The sequence below is a fragment of the Oncorhynchus mykiss genome, chromosome 16 (genome assembly GCF_057628025.1).
Source record: "Oncorhynchus mykiss isolate SJ-2025 chromosome 16, ASM5762802v1, whole genome shotgun sequence".
NCBI classification, from domain to species: Eukaryota; Metazoa; Chordata; class Actinopteri; order Salmoniformes; family Salmonidae; genus Oncorhynchus; species Oncorhynchus mykiss.
Genome location: NC_143037.1, coordinates 39,854,384 through 39,878,852, shown reverse-complemented (window position 1 = coordinate 39,878,852; position 24,469 = coordinate 39,854,384). Strand labels below are relative to the sequence as shown.

General features: G+C 40.9%; 1 long non-coding RNA gene and 7 other non-coding genes across 8 annotated transcripts in view; all 8 read right to left on the bottom strand.

Moving 5' to 3' along the window:
* The window catches only part of LOC149976714 (uncharacterized), a 136,408-nt gene that overhangs the window by 28,258 nt on the left and 83,681 nt on the right, over positions 1-24,469 (bottom strand). The gene's annotated exons all lie outside the window — the stretch shown is intronic.
* trnac-aca (transfer RNA cysteine (anticodon ACA)) lies at positions 1,324-1,405 on the bottom strand. The gene has a single exon. It is a non-coding gene; the product is annotated as a tRNA-Cys (tRNA).
* trnal-cag (transfer RNA leucine (anticodon CAG)) lies at positions 5,364-5,446 on the bottom strand. The gene has a single exon. It is a non-coding gene; the product is annotated as a tRNA-Leu (tRNA).
* trnal-cag (transfer RNA leucine (anticodon CAG)) lies at positions 7,190-7,272 on the bottom strand. The gene has a single exon. It is a non-coding gene; the product is annotated as a tRNA-Leu (tRNA).
* Positions 10,842-10,924, bottom strand: trnal-cag (transfer RNA leucine (anticodon CAG)). The gene has a single exon. It is a non-coding gene; the product is annotated as a tRNA-Leu (tRNA).
* trnam-cau (transfer RNA methionine (anticodon CAU)) lies at positions 14,496-14,578 on the bottom strand. The gene has a single exon. It is a non-coding gene; the product is annotated as a tRNA-Met (tRNA).
* On the bottom strand, positions 19,976-20,058 carry trnal-cag (transfer RNA leucine (anticodon CAG)). The gene has a single exon. It is a non-coding gene; the product is annotated as a tRNA-Leu (tRNA).
* trnal-cag (transfer RNA leucine (anticodon CAG)) lies at positions 23,628-23,710 on the bottom strand. Its single transcript has one exon. It is a non-coding gene; the product is annotated as a tRNA-Leu (tRNA).

The following is a 24,469-nucleotide window of genomic DNA, read 5'->3' as shown; positions in this document are numbered from 1 at the left end:
ATGCGGTAAAAGTAGAAATATGAACAACGCTCTAAAATCACCACAGAGACCAGAACAACAATGCACGATACTGACTTGCACTTTCAATAGTCATTTGTTTTTATAAATTAAAAAGTCCAGTCATTGATTTAACCTCAATATGGCCTTCAATGGGAAAGAGTAGTAAATCGTCATTGAATGAGCGCTAAACTGGCATCAGAATATGGCCATTCTGATATAAATGATAAAATTCCTCAGATAAGACTGAAAAAGTGTCTGGAAATATCAGCAACCATCAGGGTAAGAGTGAAAACAGGTCCACATGGGGGAAATCCTTACAAATGGCTTAATGAGTCATTTCAACGCAATCGTGTTATTATTTATTTTCAGGGTTTAACAAGGCAGCTCACCTGTGATTTGACATTAGATGCGGCGACTTTGATTACCCTGCAGACGATATTTTTGTTCTTCCCGCCAATACAATCCACTGACAACGACCGACGAGTTCTGCGTTCCGAGATTATTTTTGTTATTTGCCTGTTTGGGGCCCGCCTGTGAAATTGCGCGATTCTTGCAATTCTCTTTCAGCCTCTCATCAACTAGCTGTTTTTGCAGAATATTACAAATACGATAGTTATTCACTACTCATATTAACTAGGTGTCATTTACGTTACCTTAAGTCATTCATTTTTCAACTGGATTTTACAAAGGTGCATGACATGCAGGCGCTAAAAAGTTGTCAGGAGGGGGTTTCAAACCATGCCTATAGGGGAGTCTGCGACCTGAATGACTTAATGGTTATTTTCAATGCAATCAAGTTTTTTCTTTTTCTTTTAGGGTTTAACAAGGTTTCTCACCTGTTACCTGTGGCTTGACTTTAGATGTGGCCAGTTCGATTACCCTGCAGACTATAAGAGTGTCTTCAGAATATGGCCAATTTGACATGAATTTAAAAATGCCTCAGATAGGACCAAAAAAGTGTCTGGAGCTTCCCGTCAGGGTAAGAGTGACAACAGGTTTCCACATGTCAAAATGGGGGAAATCTTAGCAAATGGCTTAATGGTTATTCATGAGAATCGTGTTGTTGTTTTGTTGAGTGTATCATGGGATCTCTCCTGAAATCTGTGGCTTGACTACAAACCTGTAACCTATGCTACTGTGGCCTATAGAGCTAGAAGGCTGGATAACCAGGTGTGTAAAGGTGTGAAGTGGGATAGATGGCCTGCAGTCCTATCCCAAATGGACAACTAATCCCTATGTACTTGCGGAGATCTGAGAGGATGCGATTGGTATAAGAAACACGACTAAACTTCAACCTCCGGAGGGGTCAAAAAAATGCATTTTCGTTGTCGGCAGGATTTGAACCTGCGCAGGAAGATCCCAATGGATTTGTAGTCCATCGCCTTAACCACTCGGCCACGACAACTATGACAGAAGAAAGCAGGCTTGTTAGGAGTGAATGGGCCAACAGGCATAGCCTACAGAAAGTGAAATTTAACAACTGAAAGATAATGCAGTAACTCATTATAATGCAATAACACAAAATGTTCCCCTCATTCATTTGTTATTAAGTCCAGCTGTTTTCTTATTTAACCTTGATCTTTGCTCAGCTGCAGAAGGTCTGCATTTGAGAGTGTTTATTATGAATTGTTATTTCACTGTGTGAAGTTGTTATTTCATCATTCTTATTATTACTGCTGAGCAGCATGACTCCTGAGAGGCACTAAAAAACTGTCAGAAGTGGAATTTGAACCCACGCCTCCATGGGAGACTGCGACCTGAACGCAGCGCCTTAGACCGCTCGGCCATCCTGACTACAGCACAGTAACTGGGTATCGGGTTAAAGTGTATGCGGTAAAAGTAGAAATATGAACAACGCTCTAAAATCACCACAGAGACCAGAACAACTATGCATGATACTGACTTGCACTTTAAATAGTCATTTGTTTTTATAAATTAAAAAGTCCAGTCATTGATTTAACCTCAATATGGCCTTCAATGGGAAAGAGTAGTAAATCGTCATTGAATGAGCGCTAAACTGGCATCAGAATATGGCCATTCTGATATAAATGATAAAATTCCTCAGATAAGACTGAAAAAGTGTCTGGAAATATCAGCAACCATCAGGGTAAGAGTGACAACAGGTCCACATGGGGGAAATCCTTACAAATGGCTTAATGGGTCATTTCAACACAATCGTGTTATTATTTATTTTTAGGGTTTAACAAGGCAGCTCACCTGTGACTTGACATTAGATGCGGCGACTTCGATTACCCTGCAGACGATATTTTTGTTCTTCCCGCCAATACAATCCACTGACAACGACCGATGAGTTCTGCGTTCCGAGATTATTTTTGTTATTTGCCTGTTTGGGGCCCGCCTGTGAAATTGCGCGATTCTTGCAATTCTCTTTCAGCCTCTCATCAACTAGCTGTTTTTGCAGAATATTAAAAATACGATAGTTATTCACTACTCATATTAACTAGGTGTCATTTACGTTACCTTAAGTCATTTATTTTTCAACTGGATTTTACAAAGGTGCATGACATGCAGGCGCTAAAAAATTGTCAGGAGGGGGTTTCAAACCATGCCTATAGGGGAGTCTGCGACCTGAATGACTTAATGGTTATTTTCAATGCAATCGAGTTTTTTCTTTTTCTTTTAGGGTTTAACAAGGTTTCTCACCTGTTACCTGTGGCTTGACTTTAGATGTGGCCAGTTCGATTACCCTGCAGCCTAAGAGTGTCTTCAGAATATGGCCAATTTGACATGAATTTAAAAATGCCTCAGATAGGACCAAAAAAGTGTCTGGAGCTTCCCGTCAGGGTAAGAGTGACAACAGGTTTCCACATGTCAAAATGGGGGAAATCTTAGCAAATGGCTTAATGGTTATTCATGAGAATCGTGTTGTTGTATTGTTGAGTGTATCATGGGATCTCACCTGAAATCTGTGGCTTGACTACAAACCTGTAACCTATGCTACTGTGGCCTATAGAGCTAGAAGGCTGGATAACCAGGTATGTAAAGGTGTGAAGTGGGATAGATGGCCTGCAGTCCTATCCCAAATGGACAACTAATCCCTATGTACTTGCGGAGAGCTGAGAGGATGCGATTGGTATAAGAAACACGACTAAACTTCAACCTCCGGAGGGGTCAAAAAAATGCATTTTCATTGTCGGCAGGATTTAAACCTGCGCAGGAAGATCCTAATGGATTTCTAGTCCATCGCCTTAACCACTCGGCCACGACAACGTTGACAGAAGAAAACAAGCTTGTTAGGAGTGAATGGGCCAACAGGCATAGCCTACAGAAAGTGAAATTTAACAACTGAAAGATAATGCAGTAACTCATTATAATGCAATAACACAAAATGTTCCCCTCATTAATTTGTTATTAAGTCCAGCTGTTTTCTTATTTAACCTTGATCTTTGCTCAGCTCCAGAAGGTCTGCATTTGAGGGTGTTTATTATGAATTGTTATTTCACTGTGTGAAGTTGTTATTTCATCATTCTTATTATTACTGCTGAGCAGCATGACTCCTGAGAGGCACTAAAAAACTGTCAGAAGTGGGATTTGAACCCACGCCACCATGGGAGACTGAAACCTGAACGCAGCGCCAGAGACCGCTCGGCCATCCTGACTACAGCACAGTAACTGGGTATCGGGTTAAAGTGTATGCGGTAAAAGTAGAAATATGAACAACGCTCTAAAATCACCACAGAGACCAGAACAACTATGCACGATACTGACTTGCACTTTCAATAGTCATTTGTTTTTATAAATTAAAAAGTCCAGTCATTGATTTAACCTCAATATGGCCTTCAATGGGAAAGAGTAGTAAATCGCCATTGAATGAGCGCTAAACTGGCATCAGAATATGGCCATTCTGATATAAATGATAAAATTCCTCAGATGAGACTGAAAAAGTGTCTGGAAATATCAGCAACCATCAGGGTAAGAGTGACAACAGGTCCACATGGGGGAAATCCTTACAAATGGCTTAATGGGTCATTTCAACACAATCGTGTTATTATTTATTTTTAGGGTTTAACAAGGCAGCTCACCTGTGACTTGACATTAGATGCGGCGACTTCGATTACCCTGCAGACGATATTTTTGTTCTTCCCGCCAATACAATCCACTGACAACGACCGATGAGTTCTGCGTTCCGAGATTATTTTTGTTATTTGCCTGTTTGGGGCCCGCCTGTGAAATTGCGCGATTCTTGCAATTCTCTTTCAGCCTCTCATCAACTAGCTGTTTTTGCAGAATATTAAAAATACGATAGTTATTCACTACTCATATTAACTAGGTGTCATTTACGTTACCTTAAGTCATTTATTTTTCAACTGGATTTTACAAAGGTGCATGACATGCAGGCGCTAAAAAATTGTCAGGAGGGGGTTTCAAACCATGCCTATAGGGGAGTCTGCGACCTGAATGACTTAATGGTTATTTTCAATGCAATCAAGTTTTTTCTTTTTCTTTTAGGGTTTAACAAGGTTTCTCACCTGTTACCTGTGGCTTGACTTTAGATGTGGCCAGTTCGATTACCCTGCAGCCTAAGAGTGTCTTCAGAATATGGCCAATTTGACATGAATTTAAAAATGCCTCAGATAGGACCAAAAAAGTGTCTGGAGCTTCCCGTCAGGGTAAGAGTGACAACAGGTTTCCACATGTCAAAATGGGGGAAATCTTAGCAAATGGCTTAATGGTTATTCATGAGAATCGTGTTGTTGTATTGTTGAGTGTATCATGGGATCTCACCTGAAATCTGTGGCTTGACTACAAACCTGTAACCTATGCTACTGTGGCCTATAGAGCTAGAAGGCTGGATAACCAGGTGTGTAAAGGTGTGAAGTGGGACAGATGGCCTGCAGTCCTATCCCAAATGGACAACTAATCCCTATGTACTTGCGGAGATCTGAGAGGATGCGATTGGTATAAGAAACACGACTAAACTTCAACCTCCGGAGGGGTCAAAAAAATGCATTTTCGTTGTCGGCAGGATTTGAACCTGCGCAGGAAGATCCCAATGGATTTCTAGTCCATCGCCTTAACCACTCGGCCACGACAACTATGACAGAAGAAAGCAGGCTTGTTAGGAGTGAATGGGCCAACAGGCATAGCCTACAGAAAGTGGAATTAAACAACTGAAAGATAATGCAGTAACTCATTATAATGCAATAACACAAAATGTTCCCCTCATTCATTTGTTATTAAGTCCAGCTGTTTTCTTATTTAACCTTGATCTTTGCTCAGCTGCAGAAGGTCTGCATTTGAGAGTGTTTATTATGAATTGTTATTTCACTGTGTGAAGTTGTTATTTCATCATTCTTATTATTACTGCTGAGCAGCATGACTCCTGAGAGGCACTAAAAAACTGTCAGAAGTGGGATTTGAACCCACGCCTCCATGGGAGACTGCGACCTGAACGCAGCGCCTTAGACCGCTCGGCCATCCTGACTACAGCACAGTAACTGGGTATCGGGTTAAAGTGTATGCGGTAAAAGTAGAAATATGAACAACGCTCTAAAATCACCACAGAGACCAGAACAACTATGCACGATACTGACTTGCACTTTCAATAGTCATTTGTTTTTATAAATTAAAAAGTCCAGTCATTGATTTAACCTCAATATGGCCTTCAATGGGAAAGAGTAGTAAATCGTCATTGAATGAGCGCTAAACTGGCATCAGAATATGGCCATTCTGATATAAATGATAAAATTCCTCAGATAAGACTGAAAAAGTGTCTGGAAATATCAGCAACCATCAGGGTAAGAGTGACAACAGGTCCACATGGGGGAAATCCTTACAAATGGCTTAATGGGTCATTTCAACACAATCGTGTTATTATTTATTTTTAGGGTTTAACAAGGCAGCTCACCTGTGACTTGACATTAGATGCGGCGACTTCGATTACCCTGCAGACGATATTTTTGTTCTTCCCGCCAATACAATCCACTGACAACGACCGATGAGTTCTGCGTTCCGAGATTATTTTTGTTATTTGCCTGTTTGGGGCCCGCCTGTGAAATTGCGCGATTCTTGCAATTCTCTTTCAGCCTCTCATCAACTAGCTGTTTTTGCAGAATATTAAAAATACGATAGTTATTCACTACTCATATTAACTAGGTGTCATTTACGTTACCTTAAGTCATTTATTTTTCAACTGGATTTTACAAAGGTGCATGACATGCAGGCGCTAAAAAATTGTCAGGAGGGGGTTTCAAACCATGCCTATAGGGGAGTCTGCGACCTGAATGACTTAATGGTTATTTTCAATGCAATCAAGTTTTTTCTTTTTCTTTTAGGGTTTAACAAGGTTTCTCACCTGTTACCTGTGGCTTGACTTTAGATGTGGCCAGTTCGATTACCCTGCAGCCTAAGAGTGTCTTCAGAATATGGCCAATTTGACATGAATTTAAAAATGCCTCAGATAGGACCAAAAAAGTGTCTGGAGCTTCCCGTCAGGGTAAGAGTGACAACAGGTTTCCACATGTCAAAATGGGGGAAATCTTAGCAAATGGCTTAATGGTTATTCATGAGAATCGTGTTGTTGTATTGTTGAGTGTATCATGGGATCTCACCTGAAATCTGTGGCTTGACTACAAACCTGTAACCTATGCTACTGTGGCCTATAGAGCTAGAAGGCTGGATAACCAGGTGTGTAAAGGTGTGAAGTGGGACAGATGGCCTGCAGTCCTATCCCAAATGGACAACTAATCCCTATGTACTTGCGGAGATCTGAGAGGATGCGATTGGTATAAGAAACACGACTAAACTTCAACCTCCGGAGGGGTCAAAAAAATGCATTTTCGTTGTCGGCAGGATTTGAACCTGCGCAGGAAGATCCCAATGGATTTCTAGTCCATCGCCTTAACCACTCGGCCACGACAACTATGACAGAAGAAAGCAGGCTTGTTAGGAGTGAATGGGCCAACAGGCATAGCCTACAGAAAGTGGAATTAAACAACTGAAAGATAATGCAGTAACTCATTATAATGCAATAACACAAAATGTTCCCCTCATTCATTTGTTATTAAGTCCAGCTGTTTTCTTATTTAACCTTGATCTTTGCTCAGCTGCAGAAGGTCTGCATTTGAGAGTGTTTATTATGAATTGTTATTTCACTGTGTGAAGTTGTTATTTCATCATTCTTATTATTACTGCTGAGCAGCATGACTCCTGAGAGGCACTAAAAAACTGTCAGAAGTGGGATTTGAACCCACGCCTCCATGGGAGACTGCGACCTGAACGCAGCGCCTTAGACCGCTCGGCCATCCTGACTACAGCACAGTAACTGGGTATCGGGTTAAAGTGTATGCGGTAAAAGTAGAAATATGAACAACGCTCTAAAATCACCACAGAGACCAGAACAACTATGCACGATACTGACTTGCACTTTCAATAGTCATTTGTTTTTATAAATTAAAAAGTCCAGTCATTGATTTAACCTCAATATGGCCTTCAATGGGAAAGAGTAGTAAATCGTCATTGAATGAGCGCTAAACTGGCATCAGAATATGGCCATTCTGATATAAATGATAAAATTCCTCAGATAAGACTGAAAAAGTGTCTGGAAATATCAGCAACCATCAGGGTAAGAGTGACAACAGGTCCACATGGGGGAAATCCTTACAAATGGCTTAATGGGTCATTTCAACACAATCGTGTTATTATTTATTTTTAGGGTTTAACAAGGCAGCTCACCTGTGACTTGACATTAGATGCGGCGACTTCGATTACCCTGCAGACGATATTTTTGTTCTTCCCGCCAATACAATCCACTGACAACGACCGACGAGTTCTGCGTTCCGAGATTATTTTTGTTATTTGCCTGTTTGGGGCCCACCTGTGAAATTGCGCGATTCTTGCAATTCTCTTTCAGCCTCTCATCAACTAGCTGTTTTTGCAGAATATTAAAAATACGATAGTTATTCACTACTCATATTAACTAGGTGTCATTTACGTTACCTTAAGTCATTTATTTTTCAACTGGATTTTACAAAGGTGCATGACATGCAGGCGCTAAAAAATTGTCAGGAGGGGGTTTCAAACCATGCCTATAGGGGAGTCTGCGACCTGAATGACTTAATGGTTATTTTCAATGCAATCGAGTTTTTTCTTTTTCTTTTAGGGTTTAACAAGGTTTCTCACCTGTTACCTGTGGCTTGACTTTAGATGTGGCCAGTTCGATTACCCTGCAGCCTAAGAGTGTCTTCAGAATATGGCCAATTTGACATGAATTTAAAAATGCCTCAGATAGGACCAAAAAAGTGTCTGGAGCTTCCCGTCAGGGTAAGAGTGACAACAGGATTCCACATGTCAAAATGGGGGAAATCTTAGCAAATGGCTTAATGGTTATTCATGAGAATCGTGTTGTTGTATTGTTGAGTGTATCATGGGATCTCACCTGAAATCTGTGGCTTGACTACAAACCTGTAACCTATGCTACTGTGGCCTATAGAGCTAGAAGGCTGGATAACCAGGTATGTAAAGGTGTGAAGTGGGATAGATGGCCTGCAGTCCTATCCCAAATGGACAACTAATCCCTATGTACTTGCGGAGATCTGAGAGGATGCGATTGGTATAAGAAACACGACTAAACTTCAACCTCCGGAGGGGTCAAAAAAATGCATTTTCATTGTCGGCAGGATTTAAACCTGCGCAGGAAGATCCTAATGGATTTCTAGTCCATCGCCTTAACCACTCGGCCACGACAACGTTGACAGAAGAAAACAAGCTTGTTAGGAGTGAATGGGCCAACAGGCATAGCCTACAGAAAGTGAAATTTAACAACTGAAAGATAATGCAGTAACTCATTATAATGCAATAACACAAAATGTTCCCCTCATTAATTTGTTATTAAGTCCAGCTGTTTTCTTATTTAACCTTGATCTTTGCTCAGCTCCAGAAGGTCTGCATTTGAGGGTGTTTATTATGAATTGTTATTTCACTGTGTGAAGTTGTTATTTCATCATTCTTATTATTACTGCTGAGCAGCATGACTACTGAGAGGCACTAAAAAACTGTCAGAAGTGGGATTTGAACCCACGCCACCATGGGAGACTGAAACCTGAACGCAGCGCCAGAGACCGCTCGGCCATCCTGACTACAGCACAGTAACTGGGTATCGGGTTAAAGTGTATGCGGTAAAAGTAGAAATATGAACAACGCTCTAAAATCACCACAGAGACCAGAACAACTATGCACGATACTGACTTGCACTTTCAATAGTCATTTGTTTTTATAAATTAAAAAGTCCAGTCATTGATTTAACCTCAATATGGCCTTCAATGGGAAAGAGTAGTAAATCGCCATTGAATGAGCGCTAAACTGGCATCAGAATATGGCCATTCTGATATAAATGATAAAATTCCTCAGATGAGACTGAAAAAGTGTCTGGAAATATCAGCAACCATCAGGGTAAGAGTGACAACAGGTCCACATGGGGGAAATCCTTACAAATGGCTTAATGGGTCATTTCAACACAATCGTGTTATTATTTATTTTTAGGGTTTAACAAGGCAGCTCACCTGTGACTTGACATTAGATGCGGCGACTTCGATTACCCTGCAGACGATATTTTTGTTCTTCCCGCCAATACAATCCACTGACAACGACCGATGAGTTCTGCGTTCCGAGATTATTTTTGTTATTTGCCTGTTTGGGGCCCGCCTGTGAAATTGCGCGATTCTTGCAATTCTCTTTCAGCCTCTCATCAACTAGCTGTTTTTGCAGAATATTAAAAATACGATAGTTATTCACTACTCATATTAACTAGGTGTCATTTACGTTACCTTAAGTCATTTATTTTTCAACTGGATTTTACAAAGGTGCATGACATGCAGGCGCTAAAAAATTGTCAGGAGGGGGTTTCAAACCATGCCTATAGGGGAGTCTGCGACCTGAATGACTTAATGGTTATTTTCAATGCAATCAAGTTTTTTCTTTTTCTTTTAGGGTTTAACAAGGTTTCTCACCTGTTACCTGTGGCTTGACTTTAGATGTGGCCAGTTCGATTACCCTGCAGCCTAAGAGTGTCTTCAGAATATGGCCAATTTGACATGAATTTAAAAATGCCTCAGATAGGACCAAAAAAGTGTCTGGAGCTTCCCGTCAGGGTAAGAGTGACAACAGGTTTCCACATGTCAAAATGGGGGAAATCTTAGAAAATGGCTTAATGGTTATTCATGAGAATCGTGTTGTTGTATTGTTGAGTGTATCATGGGATCTCACCTGAAATCTGTGGCTTGACTACAAACCTGTAACCTATGCTACTGTGGCCTATAGAGCTAGAAGGCTGGATAACCAGGTGTGTAAAGGTGTGAAGTGGGACAGATGGCCTGCAGTCCTATCCCAAATGGACAACTAATCCCTATGTACTTGCGGAGATCTGAGAGGATGCGATTGGTATAAGAAACACGACTAAACTTCAACCTCCGGAGGGGTCAAAAAAATGCATTTTCGTTGTCGGCAGGATTTGAACCTGCGCAGGAAGATCCCACTGGATTTCTAGTCCATCGCCTTAACCACTCGGCCACGACAACTATGACAGAAGAAAGCAGGCTTGTTAGGAGTGAATGGGCCAACAGGCATAGCCTACAGAAAGTGGAATTTAACAACTGAAAGATAATGCAGTAACTCATTATAATGCAATAACACAAAATGTTCCCCTCATTCATTTGTTATGAAGTCCAGCTGTTTTCTTATTTAACCTTGATCTTTGCTCAGCTGCAGAAGGTCTGCATTTGAGAGTGTTTATTATGAATTGTTATTTCACTGTGTGAAGTTGTTATTTCATCATTCTTATTATTACTGCTGAGCAGCATGACTCCTGAGAGGCACTAAAAAACTGTCAGAAGTGGGATTTGAACCCACGCCTCCATGGGAGACTGCGACCTGAACGCAGCGCCTTAGACCGCTCGGCCATCCTGACTACAGCACAGTAACTGGGTATCGGGTTAAAGTGTATGCGGTAAAAGTAGAAATATGAACAACGCTCTAAAATCACCACAGAGACCAGAACAACTATGCACGATACTGACTTGCACTTTCAATAGTCATTTGTTTTTATAAATTAAAAAGTCCAGTCATTGATTTAACCTCAATATGGCCTTCAATGGGAAAGAGTAGTAAATCGTCATTGAATGAGCGCTAAACTGGCATCAGAATATGGCCATTCTGATATAAATGATAAAATTCCTCAGATAAGACTGAAAAAGTATCTGGAAATATCAGCAACCATCAGGGTAAGAGTGACAACAGGTCCACATGGGGGAAATCCTTACAAATGGCTTAATGGGTCATTTCAACACAATCGTGTTATTATTTATTTTTAGGGTTTAACAAGGCAGCTCACCTGTGACTTGACATTAGATGCGGCGACTTCGATTACCCTGCAGACGATATTTTTGTTCTTCCCGCCAATACAATCCACTGACAACGACCGATGAGTTCTGCGTTCCGAGATTATTTTTGTTATTTGCCTGTTTGGGGCCCGCCTGTGAAATTGCGCGATTCTTGCAATTCTCTTTCAGCCTCTCATCAACTAGCTGTTTTTGCAGAATATTAAAAATACGATAGTTATTCACTACTCATATTAACTAGGTGTCATTTACGTTACCTTAAGTCATTTATTTTTCAACTGGATTTTACAAAGGTGCATGACATGCAGGCGCTAAAAAATTGTCAGGAGGGGGTTTCAAACCATGCCTATAGGGGAGTCTGCGACCTGAATGACTTAATGGTTATTTTCAATGCAATCAAGTTTTTTCTTTTTCTTTTAGGGTTTAACAAGGTTTCTCACCTGTTACCTGTGGCTTGACTTTAGATGTGGCCAGTTCGATTACCCTGCAGCCTAAGAGTGTCTTCAGAATATGGCCAATTTGACATGAATTTAAAAATGCCTCAGATAGGACCAAAAAAGTGTCTGGAGCTTCCCGTCAGGGTAAGAGTGACAACAGGTTTCCACATGTCAAAATGGGGGAAATCTTAGAAAATGGCTTAATGGTTATTCATGAGAATCGTGTTGTTGTATTGTTGAGTGTATCATGGGATCTCACCTGAAATCTGTGGCTTGACTACAAACCTGTAACCTATGCTACTGTGGCCTATAGAGCTAGAAGGCTGGATAACCAGGTGTGTAAAGGTGTGAAGTGGGACAGATGGCCTGCAGTCCTATCCCAAATGGACAACTAATCCCTATGTACTTGCGGAGATCTGAGAGGATGCGATTGGTATAAGAAACACGACTAAACTTCAACCTCCGGAGGGGTCAAAAAAATGCATTTTCGTTGTCGGCAGGATTTGAACCTGCGCAGGAAGATCCCAATGGATTTCTAGTCCATCGCCTTAACCACTCGGCCACGACAACTATGACAGAAGAAAGCAGGCTTGTTAGGAGTGAATGGGCCAACAGGCATAGCCTACAGAAAGTGAAATTTAACAACTGAAAGATAATGCAGTAACTCATTATAATGCAATAACACAAAATGTTCCCCTCATTCATTTGTTATTAAGTCCAGCTGTTTTCTTATTTAACCGTGATCTTTGCTCAGCTGCAGAAGGTCTGCATTTGAGAGTGTTTATTATGAATTGTTATTTCACTGTGTGAAGTTGTTATTTCATCATTCTTATTATTACTGCTGAGCAGCATGACTCCTGAGAGGCACTAAAAAACTGTCAGAAGTGGAATTTGAACCCACGCCTCCATGGGAGACTGCGACCTGAACGCAGCGCCTTAGACCGCTCGGCCATCCTGACTACAGCACAGTAACTGGGTATCGGGTTAAAGTGTATGCGGTAAAAGTAGAAATATGAACAACGCTCTAAAATCACCACAGAGACCAGAACAACTATGCATGATACTGACTTGCACTTTCAATAGTCATTTGTTTTTATAAATTAAAAAGTCCAGTCATTGATTTAACCTCAATATGGCCTTCAATGGGAAGGAGTAGTAAATCGTCATTGAATGAGCGCTAAACTGGCATCAGAATATGGCCATTCTGATATAAATGATAAAATTCCTTAGATAAGACTGAAAAAGTGTCTGGAAATATCAGCAACCATCAGGGTAAGAGTGACAACAGGTCCACATGGGGGAAATCCTTACAAATGGCTTAATGGGTCATTTCAACGCAATCGTGTTATTATTTATTTTTAGGGTTTAACAAGGCAGCTCACCTGTGACTTGACATTAGATGCGGCGACTTCGATTACCCTGCAGACGATATTTTTGTTCTTCCCGCCAATACAATCCACTGACAACGACCGACGAGTTCTGCGTTCCGAGATTATTTTTGTTATTTGCCTGTTTGGGGCCCGCCTGTGAAATTGCGCAATTCTTGCAATTCTCTTTCAGCCTCTCATCAACTAGCTGTTTTTGCAGAATATTAAAAATACGATAGTTATTCACTACTCATATTAACTAGGTGTCATTTACGTTACCTTAAGTCATTTATTTTTCAACTGGATTTTACAAAGGTGCATGACATGCCGGCGCTAAAAAGTTGTCAGGAGGGGGTTTCAAACCATGCCTATAGGGGAGTCTGCGACCTGAATGACTTAATGGTTATTTTCAATGCAATCAAGTTTTTTCTTTTTCTTTTAGGGTTTAACAAGGTTTCTCACCTGTTACCTGTGGCTTGACTTTAGATGTGGCCAGTTCGATTACCCTGCAGAATATAAGAGTGTCTTCAGAATATGGCCAATTTGACATGAATTTAAAAATGCCTCAGATAGGACCAAAAAAGTGTCTGGAGCTTCCCGTCAGGGTCAGAGTGACAACAGGTTTCCACATGTCAAAATGGGGGAAATCTTAGCAAATGGCTTAATGGTTATTCATGAGAATCGTGTTGTTGTATTGTTGAGTGTATCATGGGATCTCACCTGAAATCTGTGGCTTGACTACAAACCTGTAACCTATGCTACTGTGGCCTATAGAGCTAGAAGGCTGGATAACCAGGTGTGTAAAGGTGTGAAGTGGGATAGATGGCCTGCAGTCCTATCCCAAATGGACAACTAATCCCTATGTACTTGCGGAGATCTGAGAGGATGCGATTGGTATAAGAAACACGACTAAACTTCCACCTCCGGAGGGGTCAAAAAAATTCATTTTCGTTGTCGGCAGGATTTGAACCTGCGCAGGAAGATCCTAATGGATTTCTAGTCCATCGCCTTAACCACTCGGCCACGACAACTTTGACAGAAAAAAACAGGCTTGTTAGGAGTGAATGGGCCAACAGGCATAGCCTACAGAAAGTGAAATTTAACAACTGAAAGATAATGCAGTAACTCATTATAATGCAATAACACAAAATGTTCCCCTCATTCATTTGTTATTAAGTCCAGCTGTTTTCTTATTTAACCTTGATCTTTGCTCAGCTGCAGAAGGTCTGCATTTGAGAGTGTTTATTATGAATTGTTATTTCACTGTGTGAAGTTGTTATTTCATCATTCTTATTATTACTGCTGAGCAGCATGACTCCTGAGAGGCACTAAAAAGCTGTCAGAAGTGGGATTTGAACCCACGCCTCCATGGGAGACTGCGACATGAACGCAGCACCTTAGACCGCTCGGCCATCCTGACTACAGCACAGTAACTGGGTATCGGGTTAAAGTGTATGCGGTAAAAGTAGAAATATGAACAACGCTCTAAAATCACCACAGAGACCAGAACAACTATGCATGATACTGACTTGCACTTTCAATAGTCATTTGTTTTTATAAATTAAAAAGTCCAGTCATTGATTTAACCTCAATATGGCCTTCAATGGGAAGGAGTAGTAAATCGTCATTGAATGAGCGCTAAACTGGCATCAGAATATGGCCATTCTGATATAAATGATAAAATTCCTTAGATAAGACTGAAAAAGTGTCTGGAAATATCAGCAACCATCAGGGTAAGAGTGACAACAGGTCCACATGGGGGAAATCCTTACAAATGGCTTAATGGGTCATTTCAACGCAATCGTGTTATTATTTATTTTTAGGGTTTAACAAGGCAGCTCACCTGTGACTTGACATTAGATGCGGCGACTTCGATTACCCTGCAGACGATATTTTTGTTCTTCCCGCCAATACAATCCACTGACAACGACCGACGAGTTCTGCGTTCCGAGATTATTTTTGTTATTTGCCTGTTTGGGGCCCGCCTGTGAAATTGCGCAATTCTTGCAATTCTCTTTCAGCCTCTCATCAACTAGCTGTTTTTGCAGAATATTAAAAATACGATAGTTATTCACTACTCATATTAACTAGGTGTCATTTACGTTACCTTAAGTCATTTATTTTTCAACTGGATTTTACAAAGGTGCATGACATGCCGGCGCTAAAAAGTTGTCAGGAGGGGGTTTCAAACCATGCCTATAGGGGAGTCTGCGACCTGAATGACTTAATGGTTATTTTCAATGCAATCAAGTTTTTTCTTTTTCTTTTAGGGTTTAACAAGGTTTCTCACCTGTTACCTGTGGCTTGACTTTAGATGTGGCCAGTTCGATTACCCTGCAGAATATAAGAGTGTCTTCAGAATATGGCCAATTTGACATGAATTTAAAAATGCCTCAGATAGGACCAAAAAAGTGTCTGGAGCTTCCCGTCAGGGTCAGAGTGACAACAGGTTTCCACATGTCAAAATGGGGGAAATCTTAGCAAATGGCTTAATGGTTATTCATGAGAATCGTGTTGTTGTATTGTTGAGTGTATCATGGGATCTCACCTGAAATCTGTGGCTTGACTACAAACCTGTAACCTATGCTACTGTGGCCTATAGAGCTAGAAGGCTGGATAACCAGGTGTGTAAAGGTGTGAAGTGGGATAGATGGCCTGCAGTCCTATCCCAAATGGACAACTAATCCCTATGTACTTGCGGAGATCTGAGAGGATGCGATTGGTATAAGAAACACGACTAAACTTCCACCTCCGGAGGGGTCAAAAAAATTCATTTTCGTTGTCGGCAGGATTTGAACCTGCGCAGGAAGATCCTAATGGATTTCTAGTCCATCGCCTTAACCACTCGGCCACGACAACTTTGACAGAAAAAAACAGGCTTGTTAGGAGTGAATGGGCCAACAGGCATAGCCTACAGAAAGTGAAATTTAACAACTGAAAGATAATGCAGTAACTCATTATAATGCAATAACACAAAATGTTCCCCTCATTCATTTGTTATTAAGTCCAGCTGTTTTCTTATTTAACCTTGATCTTTGCTCAGCTGCAGAAGGTCTGCATTTGAGAGTGTTTATTATGAATTGTTATTTCACTGTGTGAAGTTGTTATTTCATCATTCTTATTATTACTGCTGAGCAGCATGACTCCTGAGAGGCACTAAAAAGCTGTCAGAAGTGGGATTTGAAACCACGCCTCCATGGGAGACTGCGACCTGAACGCAGCACCTTAGACCGCTCGGCCATCCTGACTACAGCACAGTAACTGGGTATCGGGTTAAAGTGTATGCGGTAAAAGTAGAAATATGAACAACGCTCTAAAATCACCACAGAGACCAGAACAACTATGCACGATACTGACTTGCACTTTCAATAGTCATTTGTTTTTATAAATTAAAAAGTCCAGTCATTGATTTAACCTCAATATGGCCTTCAATGGGAAAGAGTAGTAAATCGTCATTGAATGAGCGCTAAACTGGCATCAGAATATGGCCATTCTGATATAAATGATAAAATTCCTCAGATAAGACTGAAAAAGTATCTGGAAATATCAGCAACCATCAGGGTAAGAGTGACAACAGGTCCACATGGGGGAAATCCTTACAAATGGCTTAATGAGTCATTTCAACGCAATCGTGTTATTATTTATTTTTAGGGTTTAACAAGGCAGCTCACCTGTGACTTGACATTAGATGCGGCGACTTTGATTACCCTGCAGACGATATTTTTGTTCTTCCCGCCAATACAATCCACTGACAACGACCGACGAGTTCTGCGTTCCGAGATTATTTTTGTTATTTGCCTGTTTGGGGCCCACCTGTGAAATTGCGCGATTCTTGCAATTCTCTTTCAGCCTCTCATCAACTAGCTGTTTTTGCAGAATATTAAAAATACGATAGTTATTCACTACTCATATTAACTAGGTGTCATTTACGTTACCTTAAGTCATTTATTTTTCAACTGGATTTTACAAAGGTGCATGACATGCAGGCGCTAAAAAATTGTCAGGAGGGGGTTTCAAACCATGCCTATAGGGGAGTCTGCGACCTGAATGACTTAATGGTTATTTTCAATGCAATCAAGTTTTTTCTTTTTCTTTTAGGGTTTAACAAGGTTTCTCACCTGTTACCTGTGGCTTGACTTTAGATGTGGCCAGTTCGATTACCCTGCAGCCTAAGAGTGTCTTCAGAATATGGCCAATTTGACATGAATTTAAAAATGCCTCAGATAGGACCAAAAAAGTGTCTGGAGCTTCCCGTCAGGGTAAGAGTGACAACAGGTTTCCACATGTCAAAATGGGGGAAATCTTAGCAAATGGCTTCATGGTTATTCATGAGAATCGTGTTGTTGTATTGTTGAGTGTATCATGGGATCTCACCTGAAATCTGTGGCTTGACTACAAACCTGTAACCTATGCTACTGTGGCCTATAGAGCTAGAAGGCTGGATAACCAGGTGTGTAAAGGTGTGAAGTGGGATAGATGGCCTGCAGTCCTATCCCAAATGGACAACTAATCCCTATGTACTTGCGGAGATCTGAGAGGATGCGATTGGTATAAGAAACATGACTAAACTTCAACCTCCGGAGGGGTCAAAAAAATGCATTTTCATTGTCGGCAGGATTTGAACCTGCGCAGGAAGATCCTTATGGATTTCTAGTCCATCGCCTTAACCACTCGGCCACGACAACGTTGACAGAAGAAAACAAGCTTGTTAGGAGTGAATGGGCCAACAGGCATAGCCTACAGAAAGTGAAATTTAACAACTGAAAGATAATGCAGTAACTCATTATAATGCAATAACACAAAATGTTCCCCTCATTCATTTGTTATTAAGTCCAGCTGTTTTCTTATTTAACCTTGATCTTTGCTCAGCTCCAGAAGGTCTGCATTTGAGAGTGTTTATTATGAATTGTTATTTCACTGTGTGAAGTTGTTATTTCATCATTCTTATTATTACTGCTGAGCAGCATGACTCCTGAGAGGCACTAAAAAACTGTCAGAAGTGGGATTTGAACCCACGCCACCATGGGAGACTGAAACCTGAACGCAGCGCCAGAGACCGCTCGGCCATCCTGACTACAGCACAGTAACTGGGTATCGGGTTAAAGTGTATGCGGTAAAAGTAGAAATATGAACAACGCTCTAAAATCACCACAGAGACCAGAACAACTATGCACGATACTGACTTGCACTTTCAATAGTCATTTGTTTTTATAAATTAAAAAGTCCAGTCATTGATTTAACCTCAATATGGCCTTCAATGGGAAAGAGTAGTAAATCGCCATTGAATGAGCGCTAAACTGGCATCAGAATATGGCCATTCTGATATAAATGATAAAATTCCTCAGATGAGACTGAAAAAGTGTCTGGAAATATCAGCAACCATCAGGGTAAGAGTGACAACAGGTCCACATGGGGGAAATCCTTACAAATGGCTTAATGGGTCATTTCAACACAATCGTGTTATTATTTATTTTTTGGGTTTAACAAGGCAGCTCACCTGTGACTTGACATTAGATGCGGCGACTTCGATTACCCTGCAGACGATATTTTTGTTCTTCCCGCCAATACAATCCACTGACAACGACCGATGAGTTCTGCGTTCCGAGATTATTTTTGTTATTTGCCTGTTTGGGGCCCGCCTGTGAAATTGCGCGATTCTTGCAATTCTCTTTCAGCCTCTCATCAACTAGCTGTTTTTGCAGAATATTAAAAATACGATAGTTATTCACTACTCATATTAACTAGGTGTCATTTACGTTACCTTAAGTCATTTATTTTTCAACTGGATTTTACAAAGGTGCATGACATGCAGGCGCTAAAAAATTGTCAGGAGGGGGTTTCAAACCATGCCTATAGGGGAGTCTGCGACCTGAATGACTTAATGGTTATTTTCAATGCAATCAAGTTTTTTCTTTTTCTTTTAGGGTTTAACAAGGTTTCTCACCTGTTACCTGTGGCTTGACTTTAGATGTGGCCAGTTCGATTACCCTGCAGCCTAAGAGTGTCTTCAGAATATGGCCAATTTGACATTAATTTAAAAATGCCTCAGATAGGACCAAAAAAGTGTCCGGAGCTTCCCGTCAGGGTAAGAGTGACAACAGGTTTCCACATGTCAAAATGGGGGAAATCTTAGCAAATGGCTTAATGGTTATTCATGAGAATCGTGTTGTTGTATTGTTGAGTGTATCATGGGATCTCACCTGAAATCTGTGGCTTGACTACAAACCTGTAACCTATGCTACTGTGGCCTATAGAGCTAGAAGGCTGGATAACCAGGTGTGTAAAGGTGTGAAGTGGGACAGATGGCCTGCAGTCCTATCCCAAATGGACAACTAATCCCTATGTACTTGCGGAGATCTGAGAGGATGCGATTGGTATAAGAAACACGACTAAACTTCAACCTCCGGAGGGGTCAAAAAAATGCATTTTCGTTGTCGGCAGGATTTGAACCTGCGCAGGAAGATCCCAATGGATTTCTAGTCCATCGCCTTAACCACTCGGCCACGACAACTATGACAGAAGAAAGCAGGCTTGTTAGGAGTGAATGGGCCAACAGGCATAGCCTACAGAAAGTGGAATTTAACAACTGAAAGATAATGCAGTAACTCATTATAATGCAATAACACAAAATGTTCCCCTCATTCATTTGTTATGAAGTCCAGCTGTTTTCTTATTTAACCTTGATCTTTGCTCAGCTGCAGAAGGTCTGCATTTGAGAGTGTTTATTATGAATTGTTATTTCACTGTGTGAAGTTGTTATTTCATCATTCTTATTATTACTGCTGAGCAGCATGACTCCTGAGAGGCACTAAAAAACTGTCAGAAGTGGGATTTGAACCCACGCCTCCATGGGAGACTGCGACCTGAACGCAGCGCCTTAGACCGCTCGGCCATCCTGACTACAGCACAGTAACTGGGTATCGGGTTAAAGTGTATGCGGTAAAAGTAGAAATATGAACAACGCTCTAAAATCACCACAGAGACCAGAACAACTATGCACGATACTGACTTGCACTTTCAATAGTCATTTGTTTTTATAAATTAAAAAGTCCAGTCATTGATTTAACCTCAATATGGCCTTCAATGGGAAAGAGTAGTAAATCGTCATTGAATGAGCGCTAAACTGGCATCAGAATATGGCCATTCTGATATAAATGATAAAATTCCTCAGATAAGACTGAAAAAGTGTCTGGAAATATCAGCAACCATCAGGGTAAGAGTGACAACAGGTCCACATGGGGGAAATCCTTACAAATGGCTTAATGGGTCATTTCAACACAATCGTGTTATTATTTATTTTTAGGGTTTAACAAGGCAGCTCACCTGTGACTTGACATTAGATGCGGCGACTTCGATTACCCTGCAGACGATATTTTTGTTCTTCCCGCCAATACAATCCACTGACAACGACCGATGAGTTCTGCGTTCCGAGATTATTTTTGTTATTTGCCTGTTTGGGGCCCGCCTGTGAAATTGCGCGATTCTTGCAATTCTCTTTCAGCCTCTCATCAACTAGCTGTTTTTGCAGAATATTAAAAATACGATAGTTATTCACTACTCATATTAACTAGGTGTCATTTACGTTACCTTAAGTCATTTATTTTTCAACTGGATTTTACAAAGGTGCATGACATGCAGGCGCTAAAAAATTGTCAGGAGGGGGTTTCAAACCATGCCTATAGGGGAGTCTGCGACCTGAATGACTTAATGGTTATTTTCAATGCAATCGAGTTTTTTCTTTTTCTTTTAGGGTTTAACAAGGTTTCTCACCTGTTACCTGTGGCTTGACTTTAGATGTGGCCAGTTCGATTACCCTGCAGCCTAAGAGTGTCTTCAGAATATGGCCAATTTGACATGAATTTAAAAATGCCTCAGATAGGACCAAAAAAGTGTCTGGAGCTTCCCGTCAGGGTAAGAGTGACAACAGGTTTCCACATGTCAAAATGGGGGAAATCTTAGCAAATGGCTTCATGGTTATTCATGAGAATCGTGTTGTTGTATTGTTGAGTGTATCATGGGATCTCACCTGAAATCTGTGGCTTGACTACAAACCTGTAACCTATGCTACTGTGGCCTATAGAGCTAGAAGGCTGGATAACCAGGTATGTAAAGGTGTGAAGTGGGATAGATGGCCTGCAGTCCTATCCCAAATGGACAACTAATCCCTATGTACTTGCGGAGATCTGAGAGGATGCGATTGGTATAAGAAACACGACTAAACTTCAACCTCCGGAGGGGTCAAAAAAATGCATTTTCATTGTCGGCAGGATTTAAACCTGCGCAGGAAGATCCTAATGGATTTCTAGTCCATCGCCTTAACCACTCGGCCACGACAACGTTGACAGAAGAAAACAAGCTTGTTAGGAGTGAATGGGCCAACAGGCATAGCCTACAGAAAGTGAAATTTAACAACTGAAAGATAATGCAGTAACTCATTATAATGCAATAACACAAAATGTTCCCCTCATTAATTTGTTATTAAGTCCAGCTGTTTTCTTATTTAACCTTGATCTTTGCTCAGCTCCAGAAGGTCTGCATTTGAGGGTGTTTATTATGAATTGTTATTTCACTGTGTGAAGTTGTTATTTCATCATTCTTATTATTACTGCTGAGCAGCATGACTACTGAGAGGCACTAAAAAACTGTCAGAAGTGGGATTTGAACCCACGCCACCATGGGAGACTGAAACCTGAACGCAGCGCCAGAGACCGCTCGGCCATCCTGACTACAGCACAGTAACTGGGTATCGGGTTAAAGTGTATGCGGTAAAAGTAGAAATATGAACAACGCTCTAAAATCACCACAGAGACCAGAACAACTATGCACGATACTGACTTGCACTTTCAATAGTCATTTGTTTTTATAAATTAAAAAGTCCAGTCATTGATTTAACCTCAATATGGCCTTCAATGGGAAAGAGTAGTAAATCGCCATTGAATGAGCGCTAAACTGGCATCAGAATATGGCCATTCTGATATAAATGATAAAATTCCTCAGATGAGACTGAAAAAGTGTCTGGAAATATCAGCAACCATCAGGGTAAGAGTGACAACAGGTCCACATGGGGGAAATCCTTACAAATGGCTTAATGGGTCATTTCAACACAATCGTGTTATTATTTATTTTTAGGGTTTAACAAGGCAGCTCACCTGTGACTTGACATTAGATGCGGCGACTTCGATTACCCTGCAGACGATATTTTTGTTCTTCCCGCCAATACAATCCACTGACAACGACCGATGAGTTCTGCGTTCCGAGATTATTTTTGTTATTTGCCTGTTTGGGGCCCGCCTGTGAAATTGCGCGATTCTTGCAATTCTCTTTCAGCCTCTCATCAACTAGCTGTTTTTGCAGAATATTAAAAATACGATAGTTATTCACTACTCATATTAACTAGGTGTCATTTACGTTACCTTAAGTCATTTATTTTTCAACTGGATTTTACAAAGGTGCATGACATGCAGGCGCTAAAAAATTGTCAGGAGGGGGTTTCAAACCATGCCTATAGGGGAGTCTGCGACCTGAATGACTTAATGGTTATTTTCAATGCAATCAAGTTTTTTCTTTTTCTTTTAGGGTTTAACAAGGTTTCTCACCTGTTACCTGTGGCTTGACTTTAGATGTGGCCAGTTCGATTACCCTGCAGCCTAAGAGTGTCTTCAGAATATGGCCAATTTGACATGAATTTAAAAATGCCTCAGATAGGACCAAAAAAGTGTCTGGAGCTTCCCGTCAGGGTAAGAGTGACAACAGGTTTCCACATGTCAAAATGGGGGAAATCTTAGCAAATGGCTTAATGGTTATTCATGAGAATCGTGTTGTTGTATTGTTGAGTGTATCATGGGATCTCACCTGAAATCTGTGGCTTGACTACAAACCTGTAACCTATGCTACTGTGGCCTATAGAGCTAGAAGGCTGGATAACCAGGTGTGTAAAGGTGTGAAGTGGGACAGATGGCCTGCAGTCCTATCCCAAATGGACAACTAATCCCTATGTACTTGCGGAGATCTGAGAGGATGCGATTGGTATAAGAAACACGACTAAACTTCAACCTCCGGAGGGGTCAAAAAATTGCATTTTCGTTGTCGGCAGGATTTGAACCTGCGCAGGAAGATCCCAATGGATTTCTAGTCCATCGCCTTAACCACTCGGCCACGACAACTATGACAGAAGAAAGCAGGCTTGTTAGGAGTGAATGGGCCAACAGGCATAGCCTACAGAAAGTGGAATTTAACAACTGAAAGATAATGCAGTAACTCATTATAATGCAATAACACAAAATGTTCCCCTCATTCATTTGTTATGAAGTCCAGCTGTTTTCTTATTTAACCTTGATCTTTGCTCAGCTGCAGAAGGTCTGCATTTGAGAGTGTTTATTATGAATTGTTATTTCACTGTGTGAAGTTGTTATTTCATCATTCTTATTATTACTGCTGAGCAGCATGACTCCTGAGAGGCACTAAAAAACTGTCAGAAGTGGGATTTGAACCCACGCCTCCATGGGAGACTGCGACCTGAACGCAGCGCCTTAGACCGCTCGGCCATCCTGACTACAGCACAGTAACTGGGTATCGGGTTAAAGTGTATGCGGTAAAAGTAGAAATATGAACAACGCTCTAAAATCACCACAGAGACCAGAACAACTATGCACGATACTGACTTGCACTTTCAATAGTCATTTGTTTTTATAAATTAAAAAGTCCAGTCATTGATTTAACCTCAATATGGCCTTCAATGGGAAAGAGTAGTAAATCGTCATTGAATGAGCGCTAAACTGGCATCAGAATATGGCCATTCTGATATAAATGATAAAATTCCTCAGATAAGACTGAAAAAGTATCTGGAAATATCAGCAACCATCAGGGTAAGAGTGACAACAGGTCCACATGGGGGAAATCCTTACAAATGGCTTAATGGGTCATTTCAACACAATCGTGTTATTATTTATTTTTAGGGTTTAACAAGGCAGCTCACCTGTGACTTGACATTAGATGCGGCGACTTCGATTACCCTGCAGACGATATTTTTGTTCTTCCCGCCAATACAATCCACTGACAACGACCGATGAGTTCTGCGTTCCGAGATTATTTTTGTTATTTGCCTGTTTGGGGCCCGCCTGTGAAATTGCGCGATTCTTGCAATTCTCTTTCAGCCTCTCATCAACTAGCTGTTTTTGCAGAATATTAAATATACGATAGTTATTCACTACTCATATTAACTAGGTGTCATTTACGTTACCTTAAGTCATTTATTTTTCAACTGGATTTTACAAAGGTGCATGACATGCAGGCGCTAAAAAATTGTCAGGAG